The 14,565-nt window shown below is 49.9% G+C and overlaps 1 protein-coding gene across 10 annotated transcripts in view; it reads left to right on the top strand.

Moving 5' to 3' along the window:
* Positions 1-288: 288 nt before the first annotated feature.
* Positions 289-14,565, top strand: part of TENM4 (teneurin transmembrane protein 4) — a 717,007-nt gene continuing 702,730 nt past the window's right edge. For 9 of the 10 annotated variants that reach the window (XM_057507188.1, XM_057507183.1, XM_057507185.1 and 6 more), the window contains exon 1: positions 289-699. The gene's annotated coding sequence lies outside the window, so the exon portion shown is untranslated. Of the gene's footprint in view, positions 700-1,883; positions 2,234-14,565 lie in introns of those variants that run through there. The other variant, XM_057507184.1, reaches the window with a different exon arrangement.

Here is a 14,565-nt window from a genome sequence, read left to right on the forward strand (position 1 = left end):
AAGACGACGCTGGAGAAGACAGACTCGGGTGAGCCGAGAGGCGGGTGAGCTGCCCGGGGAGCACGCGCCTCACCTGCGTGGCGCCCCCCCGCGCCGTGGTGCGGCCCTGCTCCCGGCGCCTGTGCGCCGCGACTCGCCCAGCCTCGCAGGATTGGCTCCCGCCTCCCATTCATGTAACCTGCGTGTGCGTGTGAGTGTGTGAGTGTGTGTGTGTGTGTGTGTCTCGCTCGCCCTCTCTGTCTGTGTGTAAGAGAGCGAGGGTGGGGGACGGAGGCAGGCAGGCGAGCAGGCAGGGAGGGGAAGGAGAGAAGGGAAGCTATTAAACACACACCCACACTCACACTCGCACACACACGCGAGCGCACACACCCGCCCCCACCCTCCAGAAGCCTCGGGATTGCAGCTGTTTCATGTGGGGCAGCAGTGCTGGCAGGGACGCCGGCCAGGAGCGGCCGGGAGCGGGAGCCCGGCGTGCGCGCGCGGCTAGAGGCTCGCTGGGGCTCCGCTCCCTGCGGGGGCTATTGTTGGTCTCGCTGGAGCTGAGCACAGAGCCGGGACCTGCTCCTTCCTGGGCGTCCTGCTCGCGCTCGCGGAGCGGAGGAGCAGCGCCTCCGAGAGCGAGAGAAGCTACCGGCGCAGCGCCCTGCCTCCCTGCCGCCCTCCTTCCCGCTTCCCCGGCGGTGGCAGCCTGCAGCCATGGTAAGGCGGCGTGATCCGCTCTACAGAAAAGCGCCTTGGGGACCGCGGCGGCGCCCTCCGGCTCTCTCGCCCCTATGCGCTGATCAGCGGTAGCAGGGTCGGGCAGTACTCGGGGATGCCTAGGGTTCAGAGAGACTCTTGTCTGCTCCCCCGGCCCGCACCGGGGGAGGAAAGGAGGGAGGCGCGGGGTGCCGGCGAAGGGAGCCAGGCTGGAGCCCCGAGCCGCCGCCGCCGCCGCCGCCCCCACAGCCCGCCGCGGTCTAGGGTCTGGGGGCCAGGGTTGCAGGAGATCAGGGAGGTGGGCGCGGGCCCAGGACTCAGGACTGTGGGTGGGAGGGAGGCGGCGCGCCCGAGCTCGTCTGCTTCGCCCCGATCCCCTTCCTCGCCCCGGCCCCAGCGCCCGCAGCCCTTCTGCAGACCAACCAGCTCCAGGGTCCCGGCGGGCTCTGCAGGAGCCCGCGAGGCGGCGCCGGGCCCCGGCGGCCGCAGCCTGCCCTGCGGTGCGAGCGCCGCGGTTGGAGTGGGGAACCGTACGACGCGACCCCAGCCCCGCGCCCTCTGCAGCCGGCGCGGCGCTTGCAGCTCCTTGCCCGCCGCCCTGCCGCGGCGTTGACGTCCCTCTCAGAGCGAGTTGAGTCTGCAGCCGCCGGGTAGACGCTCGGGGCACACGTGCGTGCGTATGTGTGTGTGTCTACTCGCACTCCCGGCTTCGGGAAATGTGCTCTGGGTTGAAATGTGATCACCGACCTCCTTAGTAATTTTCCTCGAGATATAAAAATGCTATCTTTATATAGGAGCAGACAGGAAGGTGGTATCGCGGGGAGTGAGTGAGTGAGTGAGTGTGTGTGTGTGTGTGTGTGTGTGTACACGCAACCAGAGCATACAGAGCCAATTATTGGGGCGAGAGGAGGTTCAACTGGTGAGTCCTCGCTGGCGGAGTGGTAGGGTAAGCTTCGCAGGCCCCTGCCCACCCCTTCCCTGCCCTACCTCCGCCTACACTAGGTTGGAAAGTACTGGAAATTCAACTGCGTGGTCTCTTAACTTTGGAAGTTGGCTCCCTTTTCAAGGCGATTTGTACTCCCTGGTCCGTGTGGACCACGGTATTATTACTCCGCTGGTTACGGAGCTTTCTTCAGAACCGCGCCAATCCCCCCTCCTGGTCCCTATCTTCCCCCCACCCACCCCTGCGCTAGCGAGAAGGTCCGTAGAGGTACAGTTATCCGCGAGCCACCAATGCAGCGAAAGGGGCGCCGAGAGGCAGCCAGGGTTTTGCCGGATCCTGCGTGCACTCCTGGCGTTTGACTAGACCACGAGATCGCCCTGCTGCCTTGTGGAAGGCGGCGGGCGGCAGGGCACGCTCGGGACTCGCCGGGGCGAGAGCGCCTATGTGCTGAGCTGTGCCGCCGCGCACGCAGGGAGGTCTGCAGAACGGCATCGCGGTCAATTATATAAACTGCCTCAGTGATTACCCACCACCGTGATGCGAGCACCCCTTTCGCAAAGACAAGCCTGAAAGTTTGCCTGCTTGAGGAATGTAAGTACCAGGGCGCTCCCACTCCGGGACCAGAGAGTTAGGGAGGCGCCTCGCTCTCCGCGGCGCCCGCTCCGCGATGGGCATTGGGTGCGGAGGCTGCTGTCCCCCCAAAGAACCGGTTGTCTAGGCGGGGAGTGGGTGGAGGATACGGGATTGATGAGACAGAAAAAGCCTGTCAGAACTCTGAGACCACTGAGTCCTCAGACTTCCAGCCTTTCCTTGGGAGTGTCGGGAGGCCTTCCAGGGAATGCCGTTTTAGGAACCTGGCTTTGTATTCGGGGGAACCCGCAAACCCCTCTTCTTATCCATCCAAGGGTGTACTCCCCGTCTTTCACACCCAGTGCCGTTAATGTGTTTAGAAACCTGCGTGTGAGGTCTGGTCCACCTTGGAGATGCCAAGCGCCCCAGCCATCCAGGCCCACTGTGGTGTGGGATTAGGAGGGAGAGCGCTAGCCTCTGCCAGGGTTGGACACCGTGATGTACCTATTCCTGTTTCCTGGGCTAGCCCGGCACTAATGGGGTTGGGATGGGGATGGGTGCCGAGTATGGCTTCCGTCGGCTAGCGTCTCTCCTACGCGGACTGCAGTTTGCCTCTGTTGCATTTATTCTCACCTCGCTGCTTCCCTTCGCTGCCGCAGCCTGTAGCGCGTTGATAGGCTTTGCTAGACCACAGTGGTAGAGGGTTTTTAAACCTTGTTTTTCGCCTGTAGAGGGAAAAACCACCCCAGACCTGACACCATGCGGAACGCTGAAGTCTGAGACAAGGGGCCCTGCACTCCCTACCCCCGCAGTCCGGAGGTGGTGGTGTGCGTGGGTGGGGAGTGTTTTGTTTTTGCCACATTCCAACGTCCTGAAACCCCTCATCCCCCTCCCTGAAATCCTGGGTGTGAGTGTGCTCCGTGCTGTAAAGGCACTCCTCCCTCCCGTAGACTTGTGGGGCCGTTCGCATTTCCTGCCGCTGCCATGATCCTTAACAATGCGATTGCAAAGCTCGGGCTCTACTGGGAAAACCCCCGGGAGCCGGCGGCCGCTCCTTGACCTTGCTGAAGGCGCTGTTAACCCGGCCGCCGGGGGCTCCGGCCGGGCCTCCGGGATCCCGGAAGGAGGAGGTGCCCGGAGGGGCTGGGCTCGCTCCCGCGGCCGGGCGGGAACGGAGGCACGGCTGGGTGGCCGCGGGGAGAGGACGGGGCTCCGCGGCAACCTGTTTCCCGGCACATTCCCGCGGCCCTCCTCGGCGTTGGCCGGTGCGGCCCCTTCCCCGCCGTCCCTCAGCCGTATCCTGAGGTCTGGGGGTCGGCTGCGCCGGCCGCGGCCCCCTCGCACTCCCTGCCGGCGTCGGCCGGGTGGCCCCCAGCTTTGCGCTTGCTTGCGGGTAGAGCCGCAGTCCGGGCGAGCGGGGCCGCCGGGTGGGCGGGGCCTGGGCGGGAAACCCGAGCCGAAACCGCCGCGTTCCAGTCCCTCGCGCGGCGCGGGGTCCCGGCCGCGCCTCCCCCTGCCCGGTCCCCCCATCCTCGGGACCCCCGGCGCGCTCCGGGCGCCTTGCCCCTCCGCTTTGCCCTGGAGCTCCCCTCGCCAAAGCAAAGTTAGGTGGGATGTTTTCACAGGTGGTGGCGGTGGAAGCAAGTGTGTGTATGTGTGTGTGTGTGTGTGTGTGTGTGGAGAGGGGGCGTGTGCGGCTAGGCCAGACACCCGCAAAAACGGGATTACCTTTTTGTAGGCGTTATAAGAACCATGAAAAAGAATCTCTGTTTTCCTGGGTGCCGGTGAAGACGGGAAGTCCTTCCACCTACTGGAACTGGACCAGCTGGAGCCGGTTTCCTGGGGTGAAAGAGCCTCTCTCAGCGGTACATTGCATGCGTTAGGTCCTTGTGAATGTTTGGACCTACATTCAACTTGGAATTGACTGCCCCCAGGTTCTTCAGGCAAGACTTAGGACATAGGTATTCCTAATAGTTTTAGCAGGCTAATTAAGGGAAAGTTTTATTCCTAGCACGTGTCTTTAAGTGAGCAGGGGCGGGGAGCAGGGTGGCTTGTGAATTTCCCATCTTCGGAGCTGTGGAAGTTGTCGGGGATGGAGAGGTTTGGTCTTTGAGAGAGAATTCTTATATTCATCTGCCAGCATACTGTTCTCATGAAAGCCTTTCTTTGGGGAAAGAGGTAGAATGGAGGCAGTAAGCCTATAAAACACCCTCATGAACTGTGGGGGAAGAAGGGTCAGCCTTGCTTAGTGTGGGCGCCATGGTCAGAACCAGTGCTGAGCCAAAAGACGAACCATCAGCGGACAGCTGTACAGCTGATGGAATGATCTGGAATATGAGGTAGAGAGCTCCAACACAGAACAGGTGTTGCTGTAGAAGACAGTGTTGTGTAAGGGGTGATTTGGATCTCCAAGGGGTCTCCTCCAACGGATCGGAGTTTCTAGTATAATCTCCAGCCCTCTGTGGTGGTGTGGAAGTATGTTGATGGGATGTGACTTTAACCCCTTAACTTATTGGGGTGGGAATCATGGTGTTGTGGTCTTAGGCCAGGAACCTATGGAACCTCACTTGCTCTCTCGCTTTTAAAATGGGAAGATACTGTCTAGTTTACAACATTGTAAGGATTAACGTCTATGAACCCTCTGACACAGTGTAGGCCCTTCATAGATCATTGATTTCTTCCCACCCCTTCATCCCTTTCCAGCTTTGTGTATTTGTTGGGTGGGGTTTGGGCCGGAAAACCAACAGCCCGAAAAGAACCAGCAACGTTGCATCCACAGTCTATTTAAAACCAGCTCAAGAGCTTGAAACAAAAATATCTTCTCTTTTCTTAGAAAAGTCATTTCCAGTTTTGTTAGAATTTCTTCCTCACTGAGTCCTTTTTTCTGACAGTATTACATCCTTATGCAGAGCAGCATGTTACATAACCTGTTATTTCCCGTTCAAAAGTTACAAATTTGGGGAAGAAGGTGATTAGGAATTTCATATTGTTGGGCAACCCAAGCAAGGGACTCATTTAAGATGCCCAGTCATGCTCTTTAACTGTCATAGAGGTTAAAGGAAAATTAGACTGAATAACCACACCGTGCAAATCCTCACTTGGGTACACAGTTGCCTGTCCAGTTTTAGTAAATATCTACTCTGCCTGGCCCAAAGCCTTCTGCTCTTCCTGTCCCAGTACATTCTCCCACACCGTAAATCTAGAAAGTGAAACAGAACAATGGGGTTTAAATCACCCCCTTGCAGATTTGATTCCAAGAGCCTAGCAAGGTAGATCAAAATGAATTCCAAATCTAAGGGGCTGATTTTTATCTGCCTTCTGACTCTAACAGCCTAGTTTATTGTAACTGAAAACTCAGTCACTCTACCTTAGCTTTGCTCTGGCAGCAATGGGGGCCACTTTGAAAGAAATAAATGCCCCAGTTCCCAGGGAACCAAACATATATGAATCTTTGAACTTACTATAATGTTTTCCATAAGGAAAGCTTCTAATGAAACACTATAAATGTAGATGCTTAGTCCTCTGTGGCTTATATATTTATTACTTTGTCACAGTTTTTATCCCCTGACTTTTATTGTCTCTGTTCTAATAACCAAAGTAATATATGTTCACTATAGCAAAGTAAGACAGTATACAGAAAAGCAAAAGAAATTAAGTTTCACCACATTTTGGGTTGTACCTTGTGACTTTTCTTTATGAATATAGAAAAAAAGTGAGATCATGGTTACAATATTTTGAATGCTTATTTTCACTTAGTGATAAACCTTTCCGTCTTCTAACTTTTCCACCTATGGCAACATTTGTAGTGGCTACGTTGAACCCAGTGTTTTAATATGGCATAATTTATTTAAACAGTACCCAGATTTTGACTTTTCATGTCTTTTTAGTTTTTTCTTACTGTAACAAAGCTGCAGTAACTACCCTTGTATGCTGCAATTTTAGTGTTTCCTTAAGATAAATTCCTAGAAAGTAGGACTGCAGGGTCAAAGGTGTATGCCATGCTAAGATTTCTGTCACACACGAGGAGCAGTAGGTAAACAGTGATTTCGACTTCATCTTTTTAATGAGAATATGGCTGTTCACTTTGGAATCCCTTACAGGCTTGAGACTAGTAGTAGAGGGCCATGGGGTGACAGTGAAATATCAAGCAGGGAATTTGCATAACTTTCAGCTGTTTTGCTAAACCGATAGGCAAATCCTTTCTCCAAGAATATTTTTCTTCCCCGTCTGTCTTCGAATCATCACTCTCTGCAGCGCTCCAGCCAGCAATGAAGTTGAAATATGTAAATATGTTCCTCTGTTCGTAGGTGGGGCTGGCTCCGTGGTGAATGACAAACAGTTCCTCAGAGAAATGTGTGTGCCTTCAGCGTGTGCTGGGGCAATGGGGTCCCTGCCCCCCACACCTGCCCTTTCCCTTTTCCGTGGGTTCAGAGGCCTTGGAATGGTTGCAGGAACTCTTACAAAGGGAACTTGTGGCTACCTCACAACAAGCTCATCCCACCTGCTGAATGGCGTTTTACTGGGAAAATCAGCCCAATTGTCTCTTTCACAGTTTCTGGGCACAATAAGAAATAACTTCACATGCCTCCATGCTGTTTCCAAAGTGGGAGTAGTTGGGCATCGTGTCCCATCCTTACAGGGGCCAGTTCAATCTGGGGGTGTATTTGTCCATCTTGCTTTTTTACGTGTCAGATTTCTGTGACCCAGAAAAGATTTGTTCCCTGTGGTTAGATGACTGGTCATCTGACAAAGAATTCAGTGAGCCCATGGGGGAAGTCCAGTCCTCCCATTTCCAAGTGTCCCCATGCTCAGCAGGAGATATCAGGAGTCCCTTTAGATCACATAGAGAGGTCACCTCAGGGCTGTGGGGTGCTGTGGTCACCACAGAGGAAACCCACTCGCCTGATTGCTGACTCTGAATTCTGATAAGTGTTTAGCTGCTGCCTTTGATACTGACACCACTCTAGTTTCACCAGGGAAGATGAGGGAATGTTTTTGTCCTTTGTCGTGTTCTGAGCATCAAATCAGGGCTGTTCTTTTGCTTGGAAGGCAAAAAGGAAGCAGGACATAAATGTAGCAGGATCGCAAGAGCAGTTGCACAGTGCCCCCTACTCTTTGCTCCGTCGAGTCCTGAGTTTGCTATGTGGATGTGGGCCCTACAGCCTGGCCCACAGCAGAAAAGAGTATCAGATGCAACTGAGCAGTCATTGTAATCTTCAAGAACATTAGGTTTTCAGAATACTTTCTCTTAAAGAGTGGATTTTCTTGCTATGGAATTGTTGATTTTGAAAAGTCTAATCTTTGAACCCCTTGAAAGGCAAAAGAGTTACAGCTAATATTTTATAGCTGTGGGTAGAAACACCTGCCCATTCCTGGAATCAGTTTCTTTCTGTATAAAATTAGGCTGGGAGTGGAGAGGAGATGTGATGCTTTGTAAGGTAGAGCTTCTCAAACTCTGATATGCACACATATCACCCAAGAATCTTCTTTAAATGCAGGTTATATGGTTCAGTAGGTCTGGAGGGGGGCCCATGATTCGACAAGCTCCCAGGTGAGGCCATGCTCCAGATCCTTGGTCTGAAACTGGAGTAACAAGGTTGAAAGCTACCTCCTACTCTGACATTAATTTCAGAAAGTAACAATAATGACCACCAAACTTTGAGAGGAGCTGCCCTATATTTGAAGATTGTTACTATGAAGAGATGTGTCCATTCTTTCATTTTGGGTTTTGAGAATTGACATCCTCGTTTTGGCAGACTAGGGAGGGACATAGTCCCAGTGGTTGTTGAGGAGATGGAAGAATAGGACAAGAGCTAAATACCATATACTTAGTACCTTTTTTGTGTCAGGTAGCTGCTATTATCCCAGTTCTAGGAGAGAAACCTTGAGGCTCAGTTAGGTAGGCCATTTGCCCAGGGTCCCACACCCAGGACCAGCATTTGAGCATAGGCCTCTGGCTCTTAATGGTTTGTTTTCCCTAGAAAGACAACTTTGTAACTTTACAGAGTGCATATAATTAAAACTGAGCCCTTAGCAAAGTGTTTCCCTTTAGAGATCCTTTTACTGGGCCTACTTTGAGAGTGGATCAAGAATTAAAAATTTGCATCATTATCATGCAAGCAATTAAAGTTGCCTAAGAGCTTAAAAGCAATTTGTTCAAGTTGGTTTAATATCCGCCCTCCCCAGTCTTGTTTGTATTATTAATTTACTCATCAAACTGTGACATCAAAAGCATTGCGAAGGTAAATTTCAGTATCTTCTGATTGGTGGAACCTTTCAAATGAAAGGAGTTTGCATTGATGAAGTCCACAGTGGAGGGATCCAGTTCACGGTGAGTCATAGAAACCAGCCTTTTACTAAATAAAGTCAGCCCTGCTTTGGCTTCTGGGTGAGAACTGGTCATGTACACATTTTATTAATGTGCAGTTATTCTGAGAACTAGTCAGCAAGGCAGCTCTTTGCAAACATTAATTAGCTGATCTTCACATCACCCCCACGTGGCAGATGCATAGCATTAGCCTTCCATTTGTGAGAAGAAATGGACACAGGGAGATGAGGCTTAAAGAGGCAAACTCTTGCCTGCAGGGAGTATGGTAGAGGTAGGAGGAATTAGGAGATTACATGAGCCTGTCACTTAATAAATGTTATTGGGTGATGCACTATGCTTTGCAGTGCAATCGTCACTAGTCACAATTTAAATTAAGTCTAATTAAAATTAATTAAAATCAATAATTCCTCAGTTACCAGACTTCATGTGCTCAATAGAGAACAGTGGCTATCATATCAAACAAGGCAGATACAGAACATTTCTCTCTTTGCAGAAAGTTCTATTGGATAGTGTTGGTGTAGAAGCTTGACATATTCAAAGACTAATATGAAGATGCTTGCCTACGTGGAACTCTCATGTAGTATTCCCTAAAACAGTAGCTGACATGTGATAGCCATTACACAGCCTAAGCTATGGCTACTACTGTGGAGTAGTGGCTAAGGATCCAACTTCCAGAGCCAGAATGACATGAGTTCAAATCCTGTTTTATCCACATAGTGGTTCTATGACCAGAGGTAGGTCATTAAACAGTCTGTACCCCTTTCCAGATTCACCCTACTATTTTTCACTTATCTTACTAGCTAAGATTATTTCAAAGATAACGTTGGGTTCTGGAGGGGCTGCTGGGAGACAGGTACTCTCTTTAGCTGCTGCTGGAAATACAAATTAATACACCCTTTTAGGAAAGCTAGTTGGCCATAACTGTCAGTAGTCCTAGAAACACTTATTCCCTTTAGTCCAATATTCCAATTCTAGGAATCCAGCCAAAGAAAATAATCATAGATGGGCAGAAAAGATATGAGAATAAAAATGTTCATTGCAGTGTTATTTATATTGGGGAGAGGGGGAAAAAGATAAACAATTGAATTGGACAAGTAAAGTATGGCAGGGTCAAACAGTGAAATATTATGCAAAGATTAATTTTTTGAACATGTGTTTTTGGGACATGGGAAAACAGCACAGTAAAACTTATGTTTAAAAAAACTCTAAATGCTATACTATTAAATCCCAAATATACTTTCAAAGCAGGCATTTGTTGAAACAGGACTAAAAAATGGATGAAGTATTAAAAGTAGTAGACTGTGAATTAATATAGGTTATAATGGCTTTGAGAAAACTGTTTTAGCTTTTTTCCTCTAAGTTTTGTGTTTTATTTGGTTTTACTTTTTTTTCTTTTTAAACCAAACTTACCAAAAAAGGCTGGCAACTGCATGCCCCACTGGAGCCCTGTGTTCTGTGTTGTGTGATCCATGATTCCCAGTACTCCTAAACTGCCCTTTCTAACAATTTTGGAATTTCTGGCTTATTTGGTATAGTTGTCTACCTTCAAGGCTAGGACATACTTTCTATTGCCCAACCTTAATTCCTCTTCATGGTCACTTAAGTCAGTTTCTATGTGCACTTTGGGGAGATTCAGACTCAGTAGCTTTGAAAGAACAGGGTTCAGACTCTGACCCTCACCTCTATGTTGTGTGACCTTGGGCAACCCTTCTGTGCCTAGGTGTCTTCATCTATAAAATCAGGAAAGTACAGATCCCATCTCATATCACATGGCTCTGAGGATTAAGTGTTCACTTCAGTAAATACCTGGCACACATACTGGTAGATAAAGGTGCAAGTGACTTCAGGGCCTTGTGCATGGCATCGTCTAGAACATAAAGTCATGTATTTCCTGAGATATTCCTTTGAGATTGGCAAGATCCCCACTTTCTAGATGAAGGAGGGGGAGCATCTGGAGGTTGCATGACCTGACCCCTGTTGCATGGGTTTGTGAGTGGCAGAGCCGGGACTGGACAGATGTCTGGCGGATGCTGTCTTGGGCCTTCTCTCATATAGGCTTGCAAGCTCTCCTGCCTCCTGGGCCATATTCCTTTGTTTATTGGTGTCCCTGGGATGCCCTTCAGCATAGCCTAGTGCTGTGTAAGCCCTTCATCGTTTCCCAGCCATGCATTCATCCCTCCCAAGGAATAAATAAAGTGCACATTTCTTTTCTGTGGGTTGAATGATGACAAAAAAAATACTCGTCTATCTGAAAAGTAGCGCTGAGCAGCCAAGTGACAGGCAGAGATGCTCAGCCTAGGACCACTTTCTGGGAAGCCTCCAGGACCCTGTGGCCCAGCTCACTTTTTGCCACCTGGGAAGATCTCCTCCCACACTTCAACTCGGCAGTTTGAAAGAGTCACAGAACGTTTGGACAGGCCCAACTCCCAGTTCTAACAGTTTGTTTCTATGGGCCCTATGGCAAGTTACTCAATATCTCCATGCTTTAGTCTCCTTATCCATATAATGGGGATGATAATGACTTTTTGGTAGGCTTGTTGGGAGACTACCGTCAAAGAACGCTTGTGATGGTTTTGTGAGTCCTTACTATTGTTAAATCAGCAGTATTACTTCCAGAGCCTTAAAAGTGACTTACTGTGTTCCTAAGTTACAGGCTTTTTTTTCTCCAATGTGGGTGTTTCACCCATATACTTCTGTGAAGTGATTTCTAAGGCCACCAAGATGGTGGAAAATTCCAACAGATTTCAGGTTGAATTCTCTGCTTTGTCACCTGGTAGCTGTATGAATTCAAGCAAGTTACTTAGCTTCTCTGAGCTTCCATCAGTTGTTCATTTATAAAGCAGAAAGTGGAAGTGTCCACCTCAGAGGCTTGGTATGGGATCTGCGAGGTAAGTCACAGAGACCCGACAAGCGGCGCCCTCTGTGTGAATTGGGGCTCTCGGCGTTGTCGCTTTCCTGGTATTTCCTCAGCCCCTCAGCTCCTGGTCCTCTTGGTTCTTGTTCCGGACTTTGACTGAACCATCAACACAGTTCAGGGGTGGACGTGGGTGTGCTGAGAGGGACTAAAGGAATGTAGGCCAGGTTTTTGCATGTTAGATTTTTTAAGAAGACCTCTGGCCTTCCTGCGCTCTGAAAATGGAGGTACCTGCAGAAGTGGGAAAGCCAAGGGGCTCTGGATTTAGACCAGTGGATCCTGTTCTGATTCCACCTCTGTCCTGTTGTCATTCTGCACCAGGTTGGTCCTAACAGTTCTCCACCTGCTTCTCTGAGCTGCTCTCAGGTGAACGTTTTGAGCCCAGCAGAGTACCTACCCCGTCCAGTGGAGTACCTACCCCACACAGTGGTCCCAACCCTGGCTGTGCACCAGGATCGCTTGGGAGCTCTTACCAAAGCCCAGTGCCCTGGTCCCAGCCCAGAGTGCTCTACAGTGGCTCTGGCTGGGACTCGGGCATCAGAACTCTGTAAAGTTCCCCAGGTGACGCTGAGGGGCAGCCAGGATTGAGCAATGGTGCATAGAGTAGAGCCTCATTAAAGGTTAATTCCCTCCCTTGTTCAAAGAAGCAATAAGGGGTTGCACGCTGAGTAGTGTGTGTGTGAAGTGGGCGACCTAAGCTATTTGAGCCACAGGGCGATGGTGTGGTGACCAAGCCTTTTCTCCCAGCCCCTCCCCGCCGTCAGGTTTACTGGGGCACCTGGGTCAGAGAGTAGCCCTCTCATTCGGCCTGTGTCCTCCTCATTCCCACATGCTTGCATTCTGAGAGCTGGAAAAAAGGCTCAGCCCTGGCTTGGGCTTGTAATACTCCTTTGACCTGGTTTTGCTCATTCACTGCTGGGCAGAGAGCCCTGTTAAGCATCATGCACAGCCCTCCACCCAGCTAGCTAGGCTCAGAATTCCCTGGTAGAAGAGGGAATGCCTGGCGCGTCTGCTTCCTGTAGAGACTTATTCAGTCCAGGGTTGGTGCCGAGAGCTACACTGCCCAAGGGCCTGGAGGCTCTGCACTTCTGGATGGCTCAGGTGATTTTACATCTTTTAGATAATTAATAATTTCTTGTGAAATCCTTCCACTCAATTGTCTCCTTTTTTTGGCAATCACCTCAAATCCACCTCGAAGTGGGAACGGAGAGGGCTTTAAAAACTCTCTGTGCATAGACACCACCTGGGGACTTGTACAAGTGCAGGTTCTGATTAGGTGCTTTGGGAGGTGGGCCTGGGATTCTGCATTTCTGACAAGCACCCAGGAGATGCTGCCTCTGCTGACTCAGGACCATAGACTCTAAACCCTTGGCCGTCCTTCCTGCTTCCATTTTCTCCTCCTCAGCATTTCCCCGAGCTCAGGACTACCAGAGGTGGACAGTTGTAGAGCAAATGGAGTCAGTTGATCGTGTACATCTCTTTACCCATAATTGTGGTGGCCTCAGTGGTGGCAGCTGCAGGGTGACAGCAGACGTAGGTAAGAGTGGCCATTACCATGGTGGCACAGAAAGGTCCAGTTCTAGGGAGTATGCTGGCCTCTCCAGGCTTCTTTCACATCCTCAAACTCATTAAGTCCCATTGCATGTTGTGGAATAGGCAGCAATTTTTACTAGGATAAGTCTTACTTTGAAAATTTTATAACATTTATCATGTTTTTATTTAATGTGTTTTTTTTTTTTTACTGATTGCACTAATAATACATATCAACAATAGAAAATTTAGAAAACCTGAGATAACCCTGCCATGTAGAGGTAGTTCTCCTAGCATTTTGGTTCTCTCTGTAGTATTGTTTCTGTATACAGCAGATTGTACACATTGTTTTGTGTGTGTGTGTGTGTGTGTGTGTGTGTGTGTGTATCCCTAGTATATATCCTTAATACACCCAGATCATCTCCCCATGTCATTAAATTTTCTCTCCAGCATGTCTTTTTTAATAGCTATGTAGTATTTCATCTTAAGGAAATACCATTATTTAACCAATTTCCTATTGGTTTCAGTTTTTCACCTCTGTAAATAATGCTGAGATCATCATTTTTGTGTACTTGTCTATTTCTTTCAGTCCAATTTTATTTGAAATTGCTAGCTCAAAGATTATACAGCTTTTTAGGGTTTATGGCTATGTGGAAGGATTGAGCCAAGTTTATGTTTTTTCTAGTCTGGTAGGAGTTAGATGAGGGAGGTTATCATTCGCCTGTTACGTGGGAAATTGTCACTCACCAGGAATACAAGGGTATCCCCGGAGAAGCCCAGAGTAGACATCCCCGATGGGCACCTCCGCTCCTGGTGTGTGGAACAGCGTCACCCTGGGTGAGAAGGTCATTAGGCCATTAGAACTTACCTGTTATTAGTACTGACCTAGACCACGTTTTGCTTCCTGGATCTGTGAAGATACCTATATTTTTAAGGAATGAAAGAAAGGGACAGGAAAGGCACTAACCAGTGTCTCCCAAACTTAAGGTTCAATACTCAAAATATATCTAGAACCTGACCACTTCTGCACATCCACCACCCTGGTCAGAGCCCCGTCTCTGTCACCTGGATAGCTATGGTAGCTCTCCTCACAGGGCTCCCTGCTTCTGTCCTCACCTCCCTTGCAATTTATTCTCAGCACAGCAGCCAGAGGGATCCTGTTATGACACAAATCAGAACATGTCACTTCTCCATTCAAAATTCTGTCATGGCTCCCCATTTGCCTTCAAGGTCATAGTCCTTACACCACCTGCAGAGCCCTCCTCTGTCACCAGCGTCCCTTACCTCACCTCCTGCCCTTGATCACCTCCCAGCTTGGTTGGAACACGGCAGGCCCACTCGTGCCTCGGGGCTGTTCCCTCTGCCTCTAATGTTCTTCCCCTGGACATCTGCATGGCTAGCTGCTCACTTCAGGTCTTTGCTGAAATACCGCCTTCTCAGCAGGGCCCACCCTGACAGTCCCATCGCAGTGCTAACCACACTGCCTTCCCCACCCCCACTGTTCTAGACCTCTCCTGCCTGCTGTAGATTTTATTCTCCCAAGACTATGTTTTATGATTTTAACAAGTTTGCATTGGCCCC

The sequence above is a fragment of the Manis pentadactyla genome, chromosome 9 (assembly GCF_030020395.1).
Source record: "Manis pentadactyla isolate mManPen7 chromosome 9, mManPen7.hap1, whole genome shotgun sequence".
NCBI classification, from domain to species: domain Eukaryota; kingdom Metazoa; phylum Chordata; class Mammalia; order Pholidota; family Manidae; genus Manis; species Manis pentadactyla.